The sequence below is a fragment of the Diadema antillarum genome, unplaced genomic scaffold (genome assembly GCF_040938485.1).
Source record: "Diadema antillarum isolate AM-2024a unplaced genomic scaffold, OU_Dant_1.0 scf00000156, whole genome shotgun sequence".
NCBI lineage: Eukaryota > Metazoa > Echinodermata > Echinoidea > Diadematoida > Diadematidae > Diadema > Diadema antillarum.
In genome coordinates this window covers 62,784-71,177 of record NW_027271045.1, presented here as the reverse complement: position 1 = coordinate 71,177, position 8,394 = coordinate 62,784, and positions in this window count along the sequence as shown.

Sequence of the window (8,394 nt, the reverse complement as noted above, 5' to 3'; positions counted from 1 at the left end):
CGTGTTTATATAATGAGAAAAGGAGCTTTGCTTCCCGTCATAACCTCCAATTTTAAAAATTGAAAAAAACAAATGGAAAGCGAAATATCTGGACTTATCCAAAGTAAGCCCTGATAATCAGCTTGCGCGCAGGTGCGCTCATATTATACACATGCAAATACTCACGCATCGGGATGATATACTCATGGAGCTACAAACTTCCCTTAGCTCCATGATATACTACATCTGTATATCATGAACAACCCTGATCTAGTCTATGTAGGGATCAGGCAGTGCGTGGCATTTAAGTATACAGTTGAATGGGATATAGCTGAAAACGCTAAGGAAACAAATATTTGTCTCCTTAAAAAAGGACAAGTCCACATTCATATACAATGTACATGTGGATTGAGAGAGTGCATCAAGACTATTACAACACATTAGTGAAAGTTTGGGAAAAATTGGACAACCCATTCAAAAGTTATGACTTTTTGAATTATCTGTGCAGTCACTGCTGAATGAGAAGACTACTACAGTGCATGATGTCGCATGCGCACAATTAACGATATAAGGAAAATATAAAGAGAATTTCACAAAAGTTAATTTTTTGAGAAAAAAAAAGTGCACATTTCTTCAACCTGTCACTGTTAAGAGTAATATTATTCCTCCTGCCTTCTGAAAGAGGCAAGTCAGGCGTTTTTTTACTATGCGAGAAAAGTGAAAAATGTTGAATATTCTTTATGTTTTCTTTATATCGTTGTACACAATCATGTGACATCACAAGCTGCATTAGTCTTCTCATCCAGCAGTGACTATAAGCAGAAACTTTAAAAATTCGTAACTTTTGAACGGGTTGTCCAATTTTCCTCAAAATCTCATTGATGTGTTCTACTAATATTGCTGCATTCACTCAATCCATCTATGTTTATGAAGGTGGACTTGTCCTTATCTCCGTTATATTTATAACCATAATGCCTCCTTAAAGCTGGATACATAGTTGTGTATAAATACAGTCAGACCTGTCGATAGCGACCACCTTCTACAGCGGCCACTAAACACAATTCCCCCGAAGAGAAAAGTAATGTTTACGACCCTGTCTATAGCGGCCTCCTTGTCTACAACGGTCACTTAGACCATATCATATATACATATGATATGTATGTGTGCGTGCGTGTGCGTGTGTTCATGCAATCATATTTCTTATCTATATTGTTCATGCAATCATGAGTATAGTTACATACATAGACAAAAAGTAGAAGACAAAGAAAAATGCGTCCGTATGACATGACTGTATTGTGATTGCATGATGTGTATGTACGAATGTAAGCAAGAAGGTATACACAATACAGCCCTGATGTAAGACTGTGGTGTGTGATATAGTAACGTGCCGTGATTTAACACGGAATTTTAGGATTTGCTGACCCATTATATTATACAGAGCGCTGTTTACAGTAATTGTGTATGAAGTTACATAGTAGCACTTGTGGTGTGATGTAGGCCAACTCGTTTTGGTGTCATCTTCACTTGTGTTTGTTATTGTAGGATTTTGAGATTTTTTATCAGGCATAATCATGCTCCTAAACGTATACACCTGTATCGGAATGACCTCCAAAGCATCAGTGCAAAAGAAATGCGCAAATCACGTAGTGTCTCTCATTCGGGTCATCTCTCGTCCCTCCCTCCCCTAGCCTTTTGTCAAGGCCCTCTCGCTGTAGGCGTTGTCAGCTGACCTCACTTCGCCCCCATTTACTCACCACCATATACAGCGAGAGGGTCTTGGCAAAAGTCTATCCCTGCCCCACCCCCTTCCTCTCCCCCCCCCCCCCCCCCGATCTGTTAAAAGGCAATTATTACTCTTACGCCGCGGCAGGTTGTTGTTGTTGTTCTTCTTCTTCTGATTAAGTCTGCCTCCTTCAATAGACTGAAGATTCTTGCAGACTGGTGCTATTTACATTATAATACAATTTATTTACAGATATTTACAAGCACATAGAAAATTTGACGAAAACAACTAGCCACTGTGATCAACCGTTAGACGGTTTCGAAATGATCCCACAGATGGCGCTGAAACAATGTCTGACGACAGGGAATTCCAGTTCCTTACAGTTCTTGGGAAGAACGAATGGCGATGCGATTCAGTTCTCGAATATGTTACCTGATAGGAGTGTGGTTGCGAGGCTCTCGTCAACTGAGTAGCCTGTTTGATAATTTATAGTCCTGTGCTGAAAGAGGAGTAAGATTATTGTGTATTTTGTACATCATAATTAGCCTGTCATTTTCTCTGCGCTGTTCCAGAGTGGTCCAATCAAGCTCTTGTAGCATTTTGGTGACACTCGAGGTGTTGCTGTTGCTGTTGTTGTGGTCGTCATCGTCATTTTTTGTTGTTGTCGTCGTCGTCGTCGTCGTCGTCGTTGTGTTGTTGTTGTTGTTGTTGTTTCCCTATCCTCTCATATCTTGCTTTGACTTCATAGGACACCGCGTTCACACTCACACTGTATTCACACAATCAGATACTCGAGAAAGATGAATATGGATAATTATGTCCTTCACTTTCGAAGATTTAATTAATGGTGATTAAGATTTTTTGATTCAGAAATGGGCTTTCTCTAGTCTAGTTCTTCTTTTTTTTTGTGTGTGTGAATGTGTGTGTGTAATCAGCGGCGTAATTGCACTGGGTATATAATACAAAGCACAAGTGCCTCTCCGCCATTGCTGCCCATAGGTTGGCCACTAAAAACAAAAAAAGAAAGAAAAGAAAACTCAAAGCGATAAGCAACAACAATAACAACAATCATATTTTCTAATTATTGATGCTATTTCTATCATCATTATCATAATCATTAACACCATTATCAAAACTGAATTGTTGTTTCGCATTTCACTGGATTTTCAACGTTAAACAGTATACAAAGACATTATCACTGTCAAGCGTATCTATCGTTTGGGTTGCATGATGTCTTTTATTTTGTTGTTTGTTTGGGTTTTGTTTTCAGGTTTGTTTGTTTGCTTGCTTCTTGTTGTTAATTGTTGCTTCAGTCTGTGATTTGTAGCGAATGTGACATGGCAATTGTCATGGTAACGACAAGAATCCATGTTTCTGATTGGCTGTTACAATGGGAAGTTGCAATTCCAGCAAGAGTTGCTATCCTAACATATTTTATTAAAAGGGGCTCACGAGTAATTTCTTTAGACTAAACTCACATTTCCGCATCCATTTGGACTTGGTTGAAAAACCAAGGAGGTACCATACCTCCTTGGTTAAACAATGGATTATTTTTAAACTCTGTGTATTCTGGCTAATATATGAATATATATGTATATATATATATATATATATATATATATATATATATATATATATGAATATATATATATGAATATATGTATATATATATATATATAAATATATAAATATATATATATGAATATATATATGTATATATATATATATATATATATATATATATATATATATATATATATATCATTATGACCAGGGAAGTGAGAGCATCTCCCTAATAAATATAATTTACCGCTTTATACCGCATGAGTGGGAACACACACACACACACGCACACACACTCCTACCCAATATTACCCTGCTGGACAGTGTATGTTCCTCGTCTCCCTCTCCCCCTCTCTCTCTTGTTGCTGTTCCACCATTCACAAACACGATTCTCACACTTCAAGGAAATGCAGTCGTTAAAAAAAATATATATATACATTGTACAATGTATATATGTCGGAACACATTACTGCACCTGCACCTTCACATTTCTAACAGCATATACAGCTGTGCAGAATGCGGGGTCATCTTTCCCGAAGTCACTCACATTTACGTGCTATTCAATCTATAAAAGCAATATAACAGTGTGTACGTAACAGACAGGCAATCGCTAGATGGATATATCGATTGAGAGACAGGCGGATGCATGTAGCAGATAAATAGATTGATTGTCGGTAGATAGAGGGATTGATTGATTGATTGATTGATTGATTGATTGATTGATTGATTGATTGATAATTATGATGGCGGATGGACGGATGGATCAACAATTATGATGATGAATGGACGGATTGACTGATTGATTAATTGACTGATTATATAAACAGACTTATTTCACGAACTTCTCTGAAGTGGTAGAAGGCATACCAACCTGCCCTTTCATAGGTCATACACTGAGCTTCCACCAACGAACACTAAAACGTTCACTCACATTTACCGGTAACTAGGTTAGCGTAGAAATGGGGCCCTCACAAATCAAATGAGAAACTGTGATACATGTGTAAATGTTTGTACGAAACTAGGGTTTCCAATTTGCAAATGTTTTATTATGTACTTTTCCCCTAACAATGAGTTTGGGGAAAGAAAAGAGATCCAGCCGCAGCACAAGTCAGTGCACATATTTCTTCCACTTTGTCTTAAATACAAATCAAAGAAACTTGTCGTTTCCAACTCTGTACTCTCTCTTTTACACGTACAAAGTAAATTGCATTTACAAATTCGCATGTTATGACAGAGCACAGCCCATGATTCAATATGACAATGACAATGAATTCACATTGACATTTTTTCATGTGATGCTGCTTCTTTCCGCTACCCCAGAGACAGGTGAGGACGAGTGAAAATCCTGTGACGTCATTCACAGACAACTGTTGAATATGATGATGCTCCACTCCACTCCTGCAATACAGGAGATAATGGCTAGATACTGTACTTGTTCTCATAACACACCTCCTCACCATTCTTCCCCTCGTTATGTACACGAATGGCAAAAAAGAAAACCATGAAATTTGTAGCTCAAGTTTATAGTGACTGGAGGTATTGATTTGCCCTGCTACAGGGTCATTTTCATTTCACTGGGCTTGCATTGGGACCTGCAACATACAAAGAAAGCTGATAACGACAAGAAACATGTACAGTGCAGTAGTAAGAAATCATACGAAATGGGTCTCAAAATGCTTATCACACGAATTCTGCAGAGACTTACAAACTAACTGGTACTGGACAAGAGAGGGCAGCATATCAAAACATCATTAGTCATTCTCTAGCCGATCTGAACAACAAAACAACACAAAAATTCATATCCTCTCTCCCAAGCCAAGACAATAAGAAATATCAAAATTTACAAGATATCAGCAACTGATAATACATTGTACGTGGTGAAGCCTGCTAAAATGGAGCAACAGCAGATACAGAGATATCTTTTTGAGTGAAGGTTTTTTTTAGTTTATTCCAGTTTTGTTCTTACTGCTAATTCTAAGACAATCACAGCAGTTGAATCTGCTGCAGGAATATAAATTTGATTACTTGCCTTGAGATCTGTACACGGCATTGCCGAAATGTTGCAAGCACATAGCAGAGATTGATTCAGATTTTTAAAAAGTCCTCTTCAGACAAACACTAACAAGAATGCATGCCAAGCAAGGATCGTCCGGATCCACACAGGAAACGAGAATGACACTACTTTCACTTTTGCATTGCAAGAATAACACAGAGCATAGAGCAGGATGTAAACACCATAGTTATGCTATATAGCATATATCAAAAGTGAGAAATATTCCACTTCACTTCATGTCTTCTTACAAAAGATGGGCGAGGGGCTTTCTTTCACACCTGAGAAGAACTCAAAGTACGCTCACCACTGATAAAGCTGATTTTTCATCTTAGACAAGTTAACTGTGTAATCAAAACAAATAAAATGGTAGAAAAGATAAGAATTCATATAATTCTCTCAAAATCAACTGCAATAAGTCTGATGACCATTAATCATACAATGTGCCTACATGAGTTGCTCTATGGGAAAAAAATAATAAATCAAGTTATCCCAAATGAGGCATTTGCAGAATTCCTCAACACTGTGAGTACATAGATACACACACAAACATAAAATGACACAATTTAGCACTATTCAAACAGCTCACTTTAACCATTTAGCAACTGTGTTGTAAGATTCTGTACACAATGGCCTATGGTTCCCTGGAAGGTACAGCAATATTGCTCTCATTTCAACAACTTTCTAAATGATATAAATTGGCTCACTGCATGTTTATATTGGTCTATTGTAAGGTATGTTTATTTGAAAGCCTAGTAAGACTTTACAAAGAGAATGGTGTGTCACAGTAATGATTATGATATATTTTTGTTGACCTGTGACCTCTTTCAAATTACATTTTTATATATTCTATATGAAAACAAAATAAATGCTAAAGCATAAAACTTAAAAAAAAAAACGGATGGGCAGGTTTCAGGTGTTTTAGAAAGTAATAAGACAGGCGGTTTTGGGCATGGTTAATTCACAATCACAAAGAGGCTTTGGGTTCTGATAGAGTTTTTGAGACTTACAGTCAAAACAGCAATGAAAGTAAATCCCTTCCACCTTACTTATGCCTTTTTACCCTAGAAAAGGCGGGGTATGGGTATTTCACAGAATCGGGAGCTACTGTGGCTAATTGGACAAGACAATGGACTGTTGATTTGAGGTCCGTGGTTCAAGTTCCCTGGCTACAGCAGTTACACCCTTCCCCACCTCATTGCCAGGTTCTTTGGAGGAGACTTGAAGCTGTTCGTCCTCGTCCCATGGTTGCTGCTTACAAATATTGCAGATCTCAAAATCACAAAACTAAGGTGAAGTTTGACCATACTGCACCTCCCATTTTCGTGTGACTTTTTATTCACGAACAGGATCTATCACAAGGTCTTACAGAGCCGTCAAAAATGCCTCATCGACAACATACAATCTTTGAAAGAACGTTTGTCACCCTTTCACTATGAACTCATTTCCATCTATACCCAAACTGCAGATGAAACCATAATCAGGCTGGAATTCAAGTTCTTTCTTTCTTTTTTAAAGAAAAAGTCACCACTACGGCTGACAAAAACAACAGAAATGGAAACAAGATACCAGCCATTCTGCCATTCTAGAGTACTTAATGTTACACAATACTTTGCACAAAAGAGGTGCATCAACAAATCCTTAGCTTTGCACATATTCCATTGGTACATGTAAATGCAATTAAATCATAATAGAGGCAAAAACTTACACGTTCAATGAAACACAAAAAGCACTCGAGCAGTGCAATGTGTGCTTTAAAAAAAATGAAATGTATTATTTGTGTCTTGAAATTAGAACTAATCAATTCAAAGTATACATAGTGTGCCATGCTACGGCACAATATTTACAATCAATTTCATCATAAAGCCACTGGAAATGCCCTTGAAATACAAAATTGCAAATCTGAAATTGGAAAAAACAAAATCGCAACTGCCCTTAAAATTCCCATTTGCTTTTCAAATAGCACAGACAAAAGGTAGTTTGATCTACAAACTTGGGCCAGTGCTAGACACACTGTGCTGAGGTGGTGCTCTACTTGATATGCAAGAAAATTCTGTCAAACTTTTTTGTAGTGTGAATGAATGAGGGAACCAGTGCTTCACAAGTTTCTGTATGGGCTGATTGATATTACATCCCAAAATTATTTGATGCCTTCGGCATCCACAATTTCTCCTTTAATGATTTAAAGGAATCATGCACCTGCTACATTCAGTACTACAATAATACATACGAGGGATGTTCAAAGAGGTCAATAAACACTGCACGCATGAAATCACTCTTCAATGCGTGTCTTTAATGCAGTACCATCAAGTTTTGTTCAAAATAATGCATGGTCTTCCAAGTAAACAATTTTACTACGGTCCACATTTAATTGCCAATGATCAACAAAGGGAGTTCGATAAATTTGAAGCATGCTATTTCCATGGTACATAGCAAAAATTAATGGAATACAGAGGAAAATTAAAAGACTTGCATAAGATGGCTACAACATTCAAAAGCCAGGATAATCTTACAGCACATAGAAAGCAGCTGATTATAGGTGAAAATTGACTCTGCGAAGGCCATTTCTGCTACACAAGAAATCACTGATAATGATATTGTGCTGCCGTGACATTTAAAGTAGCTACCATCTCTTCCGGAAACCCTCTTGGCACCACAATCTCATAATGCCATATATTCTGCATACAAGTAGGCCCTGAAAGGTAATGAAAGAGTTAATCAGTACGTTCTACTTCATGTGCATATCCATGAAAATCAACTTCACTATATACATACAATCAATGGTCATCCCACACGCTCCAAAAATGAAGCCACAATTTCTGACAGTGCCCATTCCCGACCTAATACCTGGGCACCATCCCTTGACATTTGGCTATTTACAGCTGTATATTCACAATAATTTAAAATTGGATTGTATCGACACATATCATAAATATTCCACTCTGAAGAATAAAGACAAGAATGGAAGGAGATAAGCCGAGGAAAGGGGGACCCTGCCCCCCTCCTCCGACCACACCCTTCCCCCATATTCTCATCCATCTTTCCCTCGTTTCCTCCAGCAACTACCAGCGTGCTGCCA